General features: G+C 38.1%; 1 long non-coding RNA gene across 1 annotated transcript; it reads left to right on the top strand.

Annotated features, from left to right (window-relative positions):
- Window positions 1–1887: 1887 nt before the first annotated feature.
- Window positions 1888–8302, top strand: LOC129926919 (uncharacterized). Its single transcript, XR_008778625.1, has 3 exons — window positions 1888–2040; window positions 4375–4460; window positions 6214–8302. It is a non-coding gene; the product is annotated as an uncharacterized LOC129926919 (long non-coding RNA).
- The last annotated feature ends 10134 nt before the right edge of the window (window positions 8303–18436 follow it).

Below are 18436 nucleotides of genomic sequence, written 5' to 3'. Positions count from 1 at the left end.
GTTCTTGTAGTCAGGTCGGTCTTAGGGCAGAACGTCAGACGGAAAGGTTGTGTTCTTGTAGTCAGGTCGGTCTTAGGGCAGAACGTCAGACGGAAAGGTTGTGTTCTTGTAGTCAGGTCGGTCTTAGGGCAGAACGTCAGACGGAAAGGTTGTGTTCTTGTAGTCAGGTCGGTCTTAGGGCAGAACGTCAGACGGAAAGGTTGTGTTCTTGTAGTCAGATTTTCTTAAAAAATATTTTTGTTAAAGTCTAGTATTTTTATTTTATCTTATATCAACTTGAAAGTGTTTATATTATAATACAAATTATATTTAATATTTTTCACAAAGAAGTTATTCAAGTTATTTCAAGCTGAATTAGTTCAGATATATTACGCCTACAGCGGTTGAGTTGTCTACCAGCACTGGTCCAGCACCTTGGAGCTACAAGTCAACTACCGTCAATAACACACAAGACTCTGCCTTTGTAAACTACATTATTCTAAATTTGTTTTTAAGAATAAAATTGACCCTTTTTTAATTAATTATCTGACCAGCATCTAAATTTTACATATGTATTTGATGCACTGTTGATATAACACTTCATCGATACATTACTTAATGTCCGCCCATATCTCGGCAGAAGATTCTGTTCCACGTTACAGCCGAGGGCTAGCGTCTGTTCCACTATTACGTTTGAAGGTCACCCTCCTCCTGGCATTAACGCGGTTTGTATTTTCATCGTTAATCTTAAGAGACCAAAAGTCATAAGCCAAATTGACTGCGTGTCCAGCAGACATCTCATCGCAGGGGCACAGAACTCTTCTTTTTTTCTGTTTGGGATAAACGTATTAACAATTCTCATCAAAAATAGAGATTCATGGATACCCCTCCCATCTCCTCCCCGTGTTGTATACATGATTCTTGTAAAAGCCAGTCTATATTGAAAAGAAAAGAGAAAATAAAAAAAAAGGGGAGGGGAGGGAGGAATGACAATCTAGCGCCCCAACTACCCAGCCCCCCATCATCACTTTCACCCTCTACAGTAAACGGCGCGTGATTTCCCAACCGATGGTGGCGCCCCCTGAGCGCCTCACTGCGAAGCGCCCGGACGTGACGTCAAATACACGACAAGGACTGTCGGGGTAATTGATACAGAATCTCCAGGGGCGAACTCCTCGCCCGATGCCCATTCTGTTTAGACCGTCCTGTTGACTCGGGAAATGTAATTTCTGCTAATGTGATAGGGCCAGGTCCGTGGATAGTTTCAGTAGAGACGCAGGGGTCAGCACGAGTCAGATGTATATAAAACAGAGACGCCGGTGCTTGATGGGAGTGTTGACCATTAGCCGGCCTGATCAGTGGCTCTGAAACAATAGACACCATTGGCGGATATCAGAGACTTTGACTTAGAGGGCAATCTACTATAAATGAGCAATAAAATATTTTATGTCTTAGCTGACAACTAGGATAGACTATCGTATAGCTGTAGAGCCTAGATCTAGCTCCATTTCAATTCAACTATTAAATCATCAAAAGCCATAGGCAAAAGAGACCTTTTTAAGACACTCCAGACATTAATTCTCTAACTCAAAATAAAGATCGTCTTGAATTTTATTTATTTAAAAAAAAAAAAAAAAAGATCTGTATTTGAAATCCTCGACTATTGCTGCTTCCGATACTTTCCTATAGGTCTAGTGGCTAGTTCCATTGTAAAGCTCTCTTCCATAAAAAAAAAAAAGGGGGGGGGGAATTCTGCTTTAGGCGTCTGTTTTTAAACACTATGAGTGGCTGATTGGTAAAGCGTTTGTGTATTAATATGTTTTTATAAGTCATTTTTTGTTGTGGATGTTTTTGTGAAAAGTTATTGAAAGGATGTGACGTAATAAAATGATGGTTTTTAATGTCAACTTTTATCAACATGAATTCTTATGTTTAATTGTCTACAAACATTTATCTCTAGTAACAGGATTAGGTGTATGGGAGAGAGAGAGACAGACAGACAGACAGACAGTGACAGAGAAATTGAGCCAAATTCTGCGAATCAAGATCGTAGATTATAAGGTAATATTTCAAAGCTTTTTATGATTTTTGTTTCTTTTGTTTCAGACAATTGTACTTTCATTACATTCATGAATAAGCTCATAATTTTTTCCTTTGACTACATGAGTAGACTATATCTATATACACTCTGGTATGTCACCCTAGTGGATAAGTCTTACTAATGCAGAGCTATATCTATATACACTCTGGTATGTCACCCTAGTGGATAAGTCTTACTAATGCAGAGCTATATCTATATACACTCTGGTATGTCACCCTAGTGGATAAATCGTACTAATGCAGAGCTATATCTATGTACACTCTGGTATGTCACCCTAGTGGATAAGTCTTACTAATGCAGAGCTATATCTATATACACTCTGGTATGTCACCCTAGTGGCTACATTTAAAAAATGTTTTATAACTGGTTTATAAGTATCTTTCTGCATTCAATAAGCTATAAATTACACATTTTAAAACAAAACGTTACCTCTTCATAAAGGTACACATTGCATCTATTTCAAGCGCGATGATGGCGATACTACAATCAGACTTTTAATACCATTTTTAGTTTTCATTAATTAAACTGACAGACAGATATCCTAAAGACAGCTTTTTCCCCGTCTGTTAAAAACAGTGTAAAAATAAAATCCAGGACCTTATTACAAGATTAATTGGGCCGAAAATCACGTGACCTACAAAGCACTTAAATTTAAGACTTAATGAAACTTTCTCTTCTAATCACCGACAAAGTTAAATAATTATATGAACACAATCACACGCACACACACACACACATGCGCGCGCGCGAGGACGTCGCGTGCCGAAGCTCTAGCAAAAAAACTTTTTTGATTTCTCTGGAGGGTCCTGGAGAGGTTAAAGAAATACAGATCTTCACATATTTATAACACAATGTGCTCGCTCAAATCATAGCACAAAGAAATATTGAAAGTTGGGAAAGGGGGGAGGCCATGCTGAAAACAAAAGGAGGGAGGGGAGATAAAATTAATAACAATAATAATAATAATAATAATAATAATAATAATAATAGTAAAAAAAAAGAAATGGGGAAAACGAGTTTTAATTATTGATAACCGGTGACATTTCAATCCCTGGACTCCAGGGGCGTTTTCAAACAAAGGACTAAAGCTGGTGGACAGCCTGTTACGGGGCGCTGGTTGGGGCGGCTGTCGGGAACAGCGTCGTACAAGAAATGATTACCCTACTCATTAAGTATTGACAATGTGACCTTTACTAGGGTGTCGACGCCCCGTAATGCCCAAATAGTGCTGATCTTTTATTTCTACAGCACAACTCTTCCCAGGGTTAACTTTTATGCACCATTCATTAACAACAAACAAAAGGGGACAATTTTTTTTTTGTTTTTGTTTTCGGAGGGGTGGACAGGAGCGCCAACGCCCAGTAACTAGACGCGAGAGGGCTGTAAGAGGGTGTGGTCAGGTGATCTAAGGTCACTATCTCAAAATTGTGGTCGATCAAAAGCAACAAAAGGCGCTGTGATATTTTGGTTCATCTTTCGCTCTGGGGTTTAACTGGCTATAACAAAGAGGTTGCCATGGCATCAACAATGAATAAATAAATAACGTTTTGAAACATTTTTCTTGTTACCCTTAATCTCTAAACCTCACTCTTACACACACACACACAACGCACACACACACAACACACACACAGAGGTGCGCGCACATACTTCAAAAGCTTTGACTTAGTTTGAATTCGCTGTTAGCTGCTTGTTTAAAGAAACACGCCTGCTGCTAAACACGTCTGCTTCTATTTCACACATCGATCGCGCCAAAATTTAAATTTTGTTTTATTTCTTCTTGATTCTTGCCCTCACATCAAGTGTGAAACCTCCATTAACACGAGCGTTCAAACTCTTGTTGCTTTTCCTATGACAAACAGGTCGGAGTCAAATTGTCAGAATTTTCCAGCAACTTTTGCCAAGGAACCCGCTTAGACGCCTACTGCATAATTGCACCAATTGCGCATAAAAGTTTTTAAAAAATAACATGAACCCAAATTGTTCTTCATATTAAGATTAACATGCTTATCGCTTATTAGCAGCGTCTGGTTAATATATACTAGGAGCTAGCAAGGCTGCCTTGCAACTAAACGGGTATCGCTAAAATAGACTTTTAACAAGTTTGCACTGGGAGGCAGTCTATCCGAAACAAACAGGAATATTAAAAGAAGCCGAGGTTTTATTTTTTTGGGAAATAAATGGTTATTACAGTTCACTACATACTTGGCGTGTTCTCAAAGGTCAGAATTAATCACTAAAACACTTTAATAAAGACTCATTTAAAGCAACAAGTGATATTTGATCTTTTTAAGGTTAAGTATATTTACCAAGAAAGAAGAACTCTTCATGAGGTGAAGTTTTCTGATAAGGTAGAAAAGAGTTTTTTTTTCTGCTCCAGGTAAGACTATTTTACCTAATACTATTAAAAAAAAAGACTATTTCTGTTGTTATATTGTTGCAATATTTATTGTTGTTATTGCTATTGCTATAGTTTTCGTTAATGTTATTGTCATTGTTATTGTTATTGTCATTGTTATTGTTATTGCCATTACTATTGTTTTCGTTGTTATTATTATTATTATTGTTATTATTGTTTTTGCAATATTTGTTTCTATTGCTATTGTTTTTGCTATTGTTTTTGTTGTTGTTATTATTGTTGTTACAATTGTTATTGTTGTTGCTATTGCTATTGATGTTGTTGTTATTGTTTTGTTGTTAGTTTTTTTTCTTTGTTGTTGTTGTTTGTTTTTATTATTGTTTTTTTTTGGCTGGAGTCGTCTTGTTGTTTTTTTTCCTCATTTTGGTTAAGTCTCAAAACATGACTGGGTTAAGTAAAATATCAAAACAAAACTATGTCTGTACAAAAGAAGCTATCTTAATTATCTGTTTCCTGAAGACATCAAGAAATTCACATAGAAGTTACGACATCATAAAATGTATATACAATTTACGACATCAAGAAATGTACATACAATTTACGACATCAAGAAATGTACATACAAGGTACATCAAGAAATGTACATACAGGTTACGACATCAAGAAATGTACATACAGGTTACAACATCAAGAAATGTACATACAAGTTACGACATGACAGTTAGCTCGGTGTAGAAAACATTTGATTAAACTTGTTGCTCTTCATAACGCTAAGAAAAATACAAGGTTACTAAGACAGTTCGTGTGGAAACACAAACTTAAAATCGGCTCCCGAAATGGCCCACCCAGGCAAGCTTCAATATTTTCATCCGAATAAAATTATATCAAAGACAAATGAGAGATAAGAATTGAGAAAGAATGTTAACAGATCTTGTGTAGTGCCCCAACGGTCCCGCAGATCAAAGGATAGGTGAAAGTGAATGTAAAGTTAGATGTGAACCTGGCCTAACTAGTTCCCCTTTCAGACCTTGGGCAGATGATGTAAAGTTCATCTGTTTTTGTGGCCTACGGTTAACGAGGGTGTCATGTAGCCAGCACAACGAACAACCGCCTTTACTTTTCCCCAACTAATGTCAGGTACCCATTAGAGCTGAGTGGACTCAGAGGCGCCCAAAGATTCCAAAGTTGAAAATCCCAGTCTTCACCAGGATTCGAACCCGCTTTACCGCTCAGTCACCGCGCCTCCCCTGGCCTACCTGATGTCTTATAATTACTCTAATTGTTTTGAAAAGGCTTAATCTCTTATTCGAATCCTCAGAAGAAAAAAAATAAATTCCGCATTTAAAAAAAGTTCAGGAAAATGAACTTTACAAGATCACTATTCGTTTTAAATTAGGTTTAACTTATAATGCATACTAATTAGCTTTTTCTCTTTAAAAAAACTGTTTGCATAACTGATTTTAAAAATTAGATTTTTCGCTTTCAGAAAAAAAAAAAAAGTAGCCGTTGCATCAGAACTTTGAATGGTCTAAAATATTGTGATGTCTGATTTTCAATATCTTTTCTAGTTTACGAGATCTAAACGGGACGGACGGACGGACAGTCGGACAGACATTTCGCACAAAACTAATAGCGTCTTTCGGGGGCCGCTAAAAATGAGAAATGGATTCTCTAATATGATGATGACTGCATTTTTCTCAATGACGTATTCTTATTTTTTTTCGTGTTAGTATTGAACCAATTCACGTGTTACCTGTCTGTCCCTCCATTTCAGTAACAGCCGAGTCAACTCAAGAACAATCGTTATAGAAGGCCTGAACACCGACCTTCAACGTCACCACATGTGGGCTGCTTAGACCGATAGCTCGGTGCCACGTGACAGTGCCAATATTTTCAGGCTGATGTGATTAAATACCCCAGTGACCTATACCCTAATGTAAACAAAGTAGATATGTATATCTATTGACCAACAGTGTTCCAGAGCGTTAAAGGACTCATTAAGCATACGATGTTAATGGTAGTCCAAAAGGGAACGTGTTTGGATCGTGTTGGAATTGACCATTAAAGTACTTGGACTACTCACGGGTCAGCGAGCGTACATATTCTTTAAAAGTGAGAAATATAAACAAAGGGAGAGACAAAGAAACAGAAAGACAGAAACAAAGAGAGAACCAGAGAGTCAGTTACAGAGAAACAGAGGGATAGATCGTTGATGGAGCGGGCCAAAAACATATTCTTGATGTAGGTACTCTAAGAATTCATTGACTCCGAAAAAATTCAGGAGAAAATAGTCATGACTAACTCTGCAGATACAGAACATTATCTTATAATTAATTTCAATAGCGCAGTACAATTCCTATTGATAACTATGGAGCAGGCCTTTTTCTTGCTCATCTTTTGATTCCACTCTAGATGCTATTTATAGATTTTCGAGATAAACAGTGTGAAACTCCTTTTATCATACAGCAAGCCTTGCAACATTGAATCATACATTACGATGATTACTTGACAAACTCACTGTCAGAAAGTGTTTTATCACTTTTACCTATGAGCCATATGACTTGCAAGTGTAGCAGGGCAGGCCAAGCATTAGAAACTAAATTATGCAGGCCTAATAATTTTTTTTGTTGAGATTTTAAAAAGATTTTTATTACAGACTCGATCTGTCTGTGTGCTACACATTTTGAACACGTTATTTCTCCCACTTCCCATTCTCGGATCAAGTTGGAACTTTGCACAAAATATTCATTGTTCCTAACAAAACATGAATCAATCAAATGGTAAATTAAATAGTTGTTTATAATTAATTTTGTTTGATATTGAAAAAAGGGAAATACATCTTACAGTACTGAGAGATATGGTTTTAAATGTGCATTTTCATATTTTCTGTATTTTTTTCTTTCGTCGGCAGGTATAGAAGCATAAATAATGCCATCTTTTTAGTTAGAACTTAAATATCGGTTTCTACATTCTAGTCTTTATGAACGACCATGATTTTAGGGCAACTGAGACGCAGTTGTTTGTCGCTACAGTACTTCAAAGTTTCACCTCCTAGCAAAAAACGGATAGATAGATAGATAGATAGGACTATATCTTGTTTTATAATGATGTTTGTGTAATAATAAATTACTATAAAAAGTCACTTTTACTATAGGTAGAAACACTCATATTATATTTTTTAAAATTTTGTAACATTTCACATATCACAACAGTTCAGTGCCAAATATAAAAGGTGATTCTTTTCCTAGCATTTAAAATTGTGTTTTCCTTCGATTGCAAAATTAATTTAAAAAATGGGCCAGTATGGGATTAGGAATGCCCCGGTTATACTAGCCAACTTAGCTAAGCGGTCATATAACACACAGTGAAACATAAATATGTAGGTGGAGATCTAAATGAATTAAAAATAAAGCGGCTGATATATTTTTTTTTATTACTTCTTCTCACTTAACGTAAAAATTTAATTTTAATTAATTCAATTATTAAGGTAGTGATCTATCTGAAATTTTAGTCAAATGTCTTGTCACACCACTCGAATTTATGTGTGAAATTTCAGCTCAATAGGACAATGAAAAGTCACAATAAACGATTGAATTAGAAGTTTTTAGCAGCTCCCGAAAGGGAATAGCCGCTATTAGTTTTCAGTGGTCTTCCCGTTTAGATCTCATAAACTGTAAAGAAAAAAAAATGATAATCGGACATCAGGATATTTTAGACCTTTTAAAATTCTGATGCAATGGCTACTTTTAATTGAAAATGATTTTTTGAAATGTTATTATTGAAACGATGAAAACAAGCTTGAATATTCCTGTTCCATGGTTTAATTAAACGGAACCACCTCTGAGTTTGTATAATAACACAAACTCTCTTTGTAATATTTGTCGTTTTTTTTGTTTGACTACGGCACTAGCGTGAGCTAATATTTGGAATTGAAAAAAAGAGTCCGCTTACATTGGGCTAAGACTAGACGTCGCTTTTAATTTGAAAACTGATTTTCTATTACGCTATTAGCTTTTGAGATCAAAACGTCAACGCGGACTGAATAACAGTTATGTCATCGGTCCTGAGTAAATGATTCATGTCTATATATCGCCTGTATTTGCACAGAGCTGCATATCTATATGTAGCTACATGTCAGCCATGTCCCTTGATCCCCATTGGGAGAGCTGAAGGTCAGCGATTCACTTAAGGAAAGGTCATGGATGTTGTCTGCCTTAGTTCCATTAGCAGTTGAGAAACGTGACTGAAGTGATGTCACTGAGCACTTAAGTCACTTGACTGAATCTAACTGAGGAACTGTGAGACTTTACAAATAATCATCGAAGCCTTCCTAATCTTCTGTTTATGTCGCTTTTTAAGATAAAACTCTAAAAAAAGAGATAGCATTCAATGTTAAATTGTTTAAAATAAAAAAAGAAATAAGATAAGATAGGAAAACTTTTATTGATCCAATTCGGTTTGACTACAATTGACAACCTCAGCGTAACTACTGTACAATTACAATATAGATGCACAGTATACATGCACATACGAACGACTTTCACACATACTGTCTGGGCAGTTGTTTACAAACATGTCCCAATCTGTTTGCTCCAGACAACTTTGTAGCTGTAGAACAGCGTCGTCAGACCATGACTGGATGGACTGTACTTCGGGTTTTATTGTTCTTAAAACCGGTTTGTACGTGGGTGTAAGATGGATCATTGTGTGGTCGACTCTCCGAGGGGAAATAACGATCGAGATGTGTAGGCCATTTTTATGTTGCTATAACACATGTCCAAGGTTTTATTGTGCCGTGTGGGACAATTAACATATTGAGTATATGTTGGCAAGTGTTGAGATAACGAAAGATGATTGAAATCTCCCATAACTAGTCAGGTAGCATCAGAACTCTCTGCATGGAGTACACATTAAATGTCTAGTATATGTTCTGGCTGTATATACACAAGTATGACGTAAAATTATGTAAACTCTCTCGGCAGGTAGTATAGCCTGAGTCTCTGAAATATGGTTTGATGTTAGGTGGAATAATCTGCCCAGTGTGCAGCCGAACATTCCAGGCTCATATAGGTCTCACCAGCCACCAGCCACATGAGGAGGCACAAAACCCCAGTGCAAAGCCCTCAGCACCCTGGATGACAAAAGTTGTCATCATCGAGCCACTATGGACGAACCATATATACGTTTCAAAATGAACGTAATTACATCCAAACTCTATCTCCCTACAAAACATATAACACAGAAATAGTAAATATACCACACGACCAGACTGTCATCTTTAACATTTTCCCTCTTCAGACAAGAACATCTGTTGACAACATAAAACCCAAAGGCATGCACAGATCCTCCTGGAAAACTAGGAATAGCCATACAATAACTTGTTCGGAACGCCTTAGTTACACAGAGTTATATATGGATTTTGGTGCTTGTTAAACTCACACACACACACACACACACGCACACATACATACATACATACATACATACATACATAAAAACATACGTACATACATACATACATACATACATACATACATACATACATACATACATACATACATACGTACATACGTACATACATACATACATACATACATACATACATACATACATACATACATAAAAACATACTTACATACATACATACGTACATACATACATACATACATACATATATACAAAATACATACAAATATATATATCAATGAATAGTATTTTGATTAAGCTGCGTCCAATACATAAATTAAGCTTCATATAGAGCGCCTCCTACGTGATCGAAGATGAACACATTTCTCATTTCCTATGGACTCGAAGATGAACACATTTCTCATTTCCTATGGACTCGAAGATGAACACATTTCTCATTTCCTATGGACTCGAAGATGGCTGTAAAGTCCTATCCTCGCTTTAAACAGTCGGCCGCATACGTGGCATGGATTGATTTGGTCAGTTGCAGATAGACCTGCTTCATCTCTCAGCTTTTTGTTGGTTCGGTGCTCTTTCACCATGGCCACTCTTCTTGCTTCAAATCTCGAAACTCTGAGACTGACAGCTTCACGCCACGAGGAGCGATCGAGAGCTAGTGCTTCCCAGCCTCATATTATACAATGATTAACTGTCTAAAATATATATGTTATGACGATGCCTCCAATATTTTGATTAAGCTAGCCCATTGGACGTACGGTGGCAAGACTGCACTACAAAAAGCGATGTTTTTGCGAAAGATGGTATGGTCAGTAGTATAGAGGGACAAATACGCTGGGCAGGGCACAATCCCGTATGAGGGACGAATGTATGCAAAAAGTAGTCTTTTTTTTTGGTGAGCTGAAAGGTGGTCAACGTAACGGAAGAAACGCTTTGAAGACCATCGCCAACTTGCTTTAACTGACATAGAAGTGAGCACCTGGCTTCAGGCGGCTTCGGAACGAGACAGCTGGAGGTGACTTATAAAGGCCACGGATACACATTTGAGACCAAACGAAAATCCACTGCCGACGAAAAGTGTAGACGGCGAAATGAGAACCTAAATCGACCACCGTCGGAAAATGGTTATGTCTGCTCTGGATGTGGTAAAATATGTAGGACGCAGCTGGGGCTGCGTAGTCACGTGAAATACTACACTCCTCATTAATCTTTCTTATATAATGATGAAGCTGCATCCAGTATATCAGTTATGCCGCCTCCAGATATTAATTAGGCTCGTTTCAATTACATCAAATTAAATTCCTTCTAAATGATGATTAAGGGTTAGACAGTTCGTCCACTAACACTGCACCAGTGTCTCCTCATCGCCATTGCTAACCAACAAGATCTTGTACACTCGATTGCAATGTATTTTGCATATAAAAATTGCTGTGCCAACAGTAGTAGTTTTAATTCGGCCTCTTCTTTAATGAATGCACCTAAGGTCATTAAAAACAGATGAGACAATGACCCAGCACTAATGACTATGTTGTATAATGACACCCACTAGTATATTACTTCCTCGTACAAAAGATGGTCTGCAAATTGGTGCTAATTTTCAGTTGGCGCCGGAAACAAAGTGCTCAAAGGAGATCAGTATGCATGAGGACCTCTCGACGCCTTGGTACACTGCCCCCCTCTCGGACATCCAGTGCACATTGCTGGTAAATAATGAATAAGTAGTATCGATGGACATCCAGTGCACATTGCTGGTGAGTAGTATCGATGGTGCGGCTTAGACGAGTGCAATTATGTGCATAATTAGTGCCGGTTATAGTGAGCCTGGTACGAGGCGTAACTTAGTTTGTGACTTTAATAACACTATCCTCAAGCCAAGAGGTGGGCAAACAAAATGGTGACATTCTTTTCATTATTTTGAATATTAACGTAGTTTCTTTTTTTTTTTTAATGTTTAATGTGGTTTATTTAGATTATACTTTTACTTACACTAACACACAAGACAAACAGATAAACTCATCCACCAGACCATTTAATGCTGTTAGCAGTTAAAGTTATTGAGAAGTTGTATACAGTTCATGATCATTTACACTTTACACTGTTCATTGTAATAGACCCGCTGGAGTTCATCAATTTTAAATTCATAGTCGCAGATATAGGAGAATAAGTAAGTAGTCAAAACAACATCAGTTTTTTCAAATTCATATTGCTTGAAGTTAACAATATTGAAATGATATAGGTCATGATCCCCGATGGGACTAACTTATTCTTTTAATTATTTTTTTAATGATCGTTCAAAAAGTGGTTAACAAAAGCCTTAATATTGATGCCAGCATTTGAAATATTTTATGGGTTGTAATGTTTTAGAAAATTCTATTTCTGGGGGTTTAAGTTCTATTATACATTTTAGCGAAAGTACACATGAGCGTAATGGAAAAATGTTTATGTGATTTTGTTTTCCTCCCCAGAGATCGAACTATTGATTTCTGTGTCCATTTTCTATTAAAATCTTTGAGAAAAAGGTTGATAATTGTAAATAGAAATCCTAAATATTTCCAGAAAACAAAACAATTTTTTTAGTAACTAAACAGATACTTAGTATTTTTTTTTTTTTTTTTTTTTGTTTTCAATTGTGTGTCGTTAGTCTATAATTTGAGCATCACCGTTCCGGATTAAACAGAACTATTATGTAATAACAGTACTGCGGACAGTATAGTGTCCCTTTTTCCTGCTCCCAGAGGTAACTGTGAAATGACTGATGTCCAGCTATCCACTTAACGCTGTTAGTTAGCGAGCAGTCGCTGGCGGTCCCTCGAGGAGTCCAAACACTTATCTTCTATGTTTCCAGGGCGACTGTTCAATCGAGAGCATCAACAGTGCGCGTAAAATTAATTGGATGCAATTAGTACCCGAGGTATGGTCTGCTAGTCAAATGTGATCTTTCGGGTTGGTCAACACATCGGGTGGAAAAAGAAAAGACACCAAAGTCAAAAGTGCATTAAGAGCAGGGGAACGAAGCGCTGACCAATTGGCAACAAGAAGGAAAAAGAACAGCAGCAGCAGCAGCCTGGGAGCGGGAAAAGTCTTGCTGCCGGATACGTCTGCATAAATGTTTAGATCAATTTGTCTGAGAGTAGACACTCCGTTGATGAAGTGTTGAACCTGATGGCAGCATTAACTTTGGATAGTCAGAATGAAGAAGATACACAATCTTCTTCCCAATCGCTAACAAGTGGTCAGAGTAGTCAGATGGCTTTAAAAGAAGTGGTCAACGAATGGGCTAATAGGAATGGACAATATGAATGTTCTCTAGAACAGTCTGTGCACTTTTCGAGATCTAAGTTTCTGTATACTTCATCTCTTACTTCTCGCAATATCTCATCAGTAAGTTATATTTTAACGACGATCTCCAAAAGGATTATGGGTTAGGATTGGTCTAAAAGAGATTATGCTCAGTGCAAGTTGGACAAATGAGACACAGAAGAACTATTTGTGTTCAGAAATTGCATCTGCTTTCTCAGAAAAGGTTGTGTCAGACCCGAGATAGGGTGTCGGAGAAATAACGTGTACAAACTTTTGGCCAGAGACATAGACAGATACACAAACAGACAAACAGACAGACAGAGTGAGGTGGTATAAACTTTGTAAAGAATATTAGCGTCGAGAATATGAAGAATATATTGCAGTGTTTCTTTGATCTCTTGATAGGTATATAAAAGCTTAGAAGAAATTAGTAAAGGCAGTCAATTCAGTAATAAATTTGTTTCAATAAATACGCTTTTATTGCATTGAAACATGATAGAATCGCCTTGATTGCGTTACACATAGTATTCAAATTAACGAAAGTTACGATTTTATCGTTTATATCTCCCGTAATGTATTTCAAATATTCAACCCATTCAAACGATAAATAGACATAGACATTCCCACTTAATGCTGAATATCCTAATATGGTCCTACAAACCATGGCTCTATTCCATGTCCCACTTGATGCGCAATATCCTAATATGGTCCTACAAACCATGGCTCTATTCCATGTCCCACTTGATGCGCAATATCCTAATATGGTCCTACAAACCATGGCTCTGTTCCATGTCCCACTTGATGCTCAATATCCTAATATGGTCCTACAAACCATGTCTCTATTGAAACTCTATTCCATGTCCCACTTGATGCGCAATATCCTAATATGGTCCTACAAACCATGGCTCTATTCCATGTCCCACTTAATGCGCAATATCCTAATATGGTCCTACAAACCATGGCTCTATTCCATGACACGATTTATTTTGTAAGATCTAAACTATTGACAACTGTCCTGTAAGACAGCAATAAGCTGACAATGGCTCACTTGACGTGGACAATGGATCACTTGACGTGGACAACACTTCTGTAATAGATCCCAAACAAACGGATAAAAATGTATTCCATACACACATTTCCCGACACCCAATGATAATCTTAAGCATCAGATCTTTACATGACCCTTAACCCTTTAATTTTCATAAGCTTCAACAGCCACTCGTTCGTCTGTTCAACCTTTGGCTCTGAGCCTCTCTGCTCAACTCCCTTCTGGGATTGCGAGGGGAAAAAAATAATATAGAAGTGAAAAATGTACTGGACTGGGTGTGGGGAGTGGATGTGAAATTTGCCATTGGCTTCTCTAATATTACTTTTTTTTACCCCCCCCCCCCCCCCGCCCTCCTCTCATAGATCTATTGTTATATCACGAGTATAGAGAATGGCGAACTGGAATCATTTTGGCTACACGATTGACCAGGAATTATTGCTGGACGTGTACGCAACGTGAGACCGGGCCGAGGCTCGTCCAAAGGAGTCTGTTGGCCGAGAGATGTCTCTAAGGGCTTGTAGCTCATTCGATGAGTGCTGTCGTCAACAAGAGAGAATCGCCACCGGAATTGATTTCATGTGCACGAATAAAGGCAATTAAGCACAGCATTTTGCATTAGAAATTAATCTTCGTGATACACCGTTAAAGGCTGGCACCCTTCTAACCCTCCTCCCTTGCGCCCTCGGTACAGCAGCCCCCTTCCCCAAAGTTTTATCTCTTCTCTGAATCTCTCATGACTTGAATCATCCTCCATAATTCTTGTGAGCTCCCCCATATTTCTCTCATTTTTTCTTTGCAAAAAAAAAAAAAAAAAAAAAAAACCTAGAAGCTGGACACTGTGTTGAATATTTGGTCAAATAAGAGAAATGGAAATCGAGGAAGTGAATTTTTTTGTGTCTAGGAATATTTGTTGAAAAGTTGGATGGGCGCTAGGCTGACGGCCGTGGGGGTCTCTAAGGGCGCGATGAAATGGACCGTATTTTCATCCTCTTCGTCGTGTGTGTTTACAAAGTTCATTTCTCGGGGGCGCGAGATCACGTGTGCTCCAGATTACTCTCGAGTCCCCCGTGCGCCCTGGTGTCCTTCCCCGACGCCCTACCCGTGCCGCAATGTCCATACCGGTAGGCGGCTTCCAGTATTGTATGGTCGGTACAAAATTATCCTTCCCTTGAACTCGAGGCGCTTGCGAGTCTAGCATTTAGCAACCGGAATCAATTGATTACGACAAATGCCATTGTGATCGGAATTTATTAAGAACTCTCTGGTTTCAATGGTATGGAGCTAGGGGGGAGAGAACTCATCCACTCACAGGACGAAAAGGGGTGTGAGCAATTTTTTTCAATTTCCCCCAAGATTTGAACAATGTTGTTGTGTGAGTCTGTACCGGTACCAAGGCAATGATTCAATTCATCTGGCACTGGGTTAACGAGACTGTCCATAACGTGTCCGACTGACCACTAGGGGATTGGGCTCAGAGTAAACGGACTTGGCCCCTAACTGGCTCCTTGCTTGAATTAATACTTTTATAAAAAAAAATATTCTTTTTTTTTGTCTGAAAAAAAGTTCTTGAAATTAAAAGTAATAACGTTGTCAATGTTTAATGTCTAGATGTATAGAAATGTAGAGAAAGTATTTGTAGAATAAACTTATTGCAATGTGGGTGAAAGTTTATGCTAAAATTATTTTCTTATATCACCAAATTTTATAGAGAACATGAAATTTATTAACTATTTAAGATATTTTGTCTTGAATGTCAGTCGACTATCATCGTCTGAGAACATTGTCAATAGTTAATGTTCCGTAAATACTGCTCTTCTGTAGGGAAACAAAGGCATCACTATATATTAAGATAAGATAAGTTTTACTATTCCATTTCTCGTCGTTTTACGGAATTTTAGAGTTTTTAACAAGTGTTGGCAATGCTGGGTTTACCTATATGCAACATAAGCTATAGCGTAGAGCCTCAATTGGATGGGGTTGTGGGGAGGGCCTGAAAAATAGTTTCAGTCATTTAGTAGAAAGAGGAAAGGAAAACTTGTCTTATGTTGATTCAAGGGTCCCATATCTAAAAAGCTTAGGGCTTAAGTTGTTCCTATAATGATATTGCTAGTTTCCTGTTAATTTTCATCATTTCTTTGATTTCTCGGGTTTTTGAAGGCTGAACTTTCCTAAGGTGAGCACTTTAAATAATTAGTTAGAAGTTTCATCGTTCTAGCTATGTGCCATCATTATATTGAACAATTCAATGAGGTATAACCGCGGAGCTTCATTTGCCCAAAAATGATTTTTATACTCATTTATATAGAAACAAAATAGACAGGTTACATTATTTGGTTTTCTTTTTTTCAACGTAGCTTTCAACAACAACAATAACAATAACAACAATAACAAATCTGAACAACCCAGTAGCCAGGAATCTTAATTTAGAACTTCTGAGTCCAAAACATCACCGACTTGTTTTAGTCGATACTTCTTAGTATGCCTCAATCACCTTTTTGAGACTGATCATTGGTGGGCAGGGTGGGGGATAAAGGGCAGTGGACTTCCGCTAGGAGATTCTAGTTTGATGTGACATCAAATCGGTTAGCGTTAGGGTCACATTTTCTCGCCAAAAGGTCATTCTTTCCATATTTCTCTCCGGCTGTGACATTGTCACATGGAATAGATCTTCCCCCCCCCCCACACACTTTACTTGTCAATAAATTCCTCGCCAATCATTTCAATCTTTTCAAAATCATGGACACTTTCAAAATAATTGCACCATTTCCAGCACATCAAGTCGTAATATTTACAGAAAACAATTTGAAATATTTTAATGCTATTACTTTTTAAAAAATGTCTCCTTTAAGACCCTGTGGTCTATAGGGCAGGTGATGTAAAGGTCATCTGTTTCTGTGGCCTATGGATAAACAAGGGTGTCGTGTCGCCAGCACAAAGACCAACCGCCTTTACTTTTCCCCAACTAATGTCAGTTACCCATTAAAGATGGACGGGTGCAGAGGTGCCCAAGGATCCCGAAATTAAAATTCCTAGTCTTCACCAGGATTGGAAACAGGTATCCCTTTTGGGAAATTAAGTGCTTTACTGCTCAGCCACCGCTATTGCTTTAGCTCTCTTTCAGTTCCTTCAGACAACCCAAAGCTCTTTTAGTTCCATCAGACAACCCAAAGCTCTTTTAGTTCCATCAGACAACCCAAAGCTCTTGCAGTCCCATCAGACAACCCAAAGCTCTTTCAGTTCCTTCTGACAACTCAAAGCTCTTTCAGTTCTATCAGACAACCCAAAGCTCTTTTAGTTCCATCAGACAACCCAAAGCTCTTTCAGTTCCATCAGACAACCCAAAGCTCTTTCAGTTCCTTCTGACAACTCAAAGCTCTTTCAGTTCCATCAGACAACCCAAAGCTCTTTTACTTCCATCAGACAACCCAAAGCTCTTTCAGTTCCATCAGACAACCCAAAGCTCTTTCAGTTCCATCAGACAACCCAAAGCTCTTGCAGTTCCATCAGACAACAGAAAGCTCTTTCGGGACGGGCAGGGGATGGAAGAGGACTGAGTTCGAACTCGAAAGATTGCATTCTAAGTCCGAAGCGATATTCAGACAACTAGTCAGACCCCGTGTGGCAGACCCCGTGTGGCAGACCCCGTGTGGTTTTCACTGATCTTTAGTTTACACAGGTGGCTGAGAAAGTGAGAACGCTTCAACAAAATAGGGCTTCATGAATGGAAGTACGAGATAAGTCAATCATCATTTTACATCTGAAAGGAGCCGTCCATCTAAAAAATACACACAGAATATGCTTATTACGGCTCATAGATTTCGTATAACTAATTATGGGACCTAAACCTTAGGAAGATTATTAGAAGCTAGTTGCCGCTTTGACATTTTGTGACTTCGTAAAGGGGTTAAGGTGACTTTCCAAGGGAACGGAAGTAAGGTCGCCAAGCGGAAGTAACAGGGTTGAAAACCTGGGGACTGGAGTCAGCGCAATTCTCTTACACAAGCAACTCATTTTGTTTTGATCAACAAGAATTGTTTCCTTTATTACTCCCTCCTTCCTAATCACGCCCCCCTCTTTAAAAGAGAGTTTGATTTGTCTAGGCACACCAGAGTCCTGCACACATGTTATGGGCAACGTCACTGCGAAGATAAAAGAGATTTTTTTTTGGTTCCTTTCTCTTCAACATCAACGTCCCCGGATGTCACCGAAACCAACTAATCAGATT

The sequence above is a fragment of the Biomphalaria glabrata genome, chromosome 1 (genome assembly GCF_947242115.1).
Source record: "Biomphalaria glabrata chromosome 1, xgBioGlab47.1, whole genome shotgun sequence".
Lineage (NCBI taxonomy): Eukaryota > Metazoa > Mollusca > Gastropoda > Planorbidae > Biomphalaria > Biomphalaria glabrata.
This window is presented reverse-complemented; position numbering and strand designations above follow the sequence as displayed.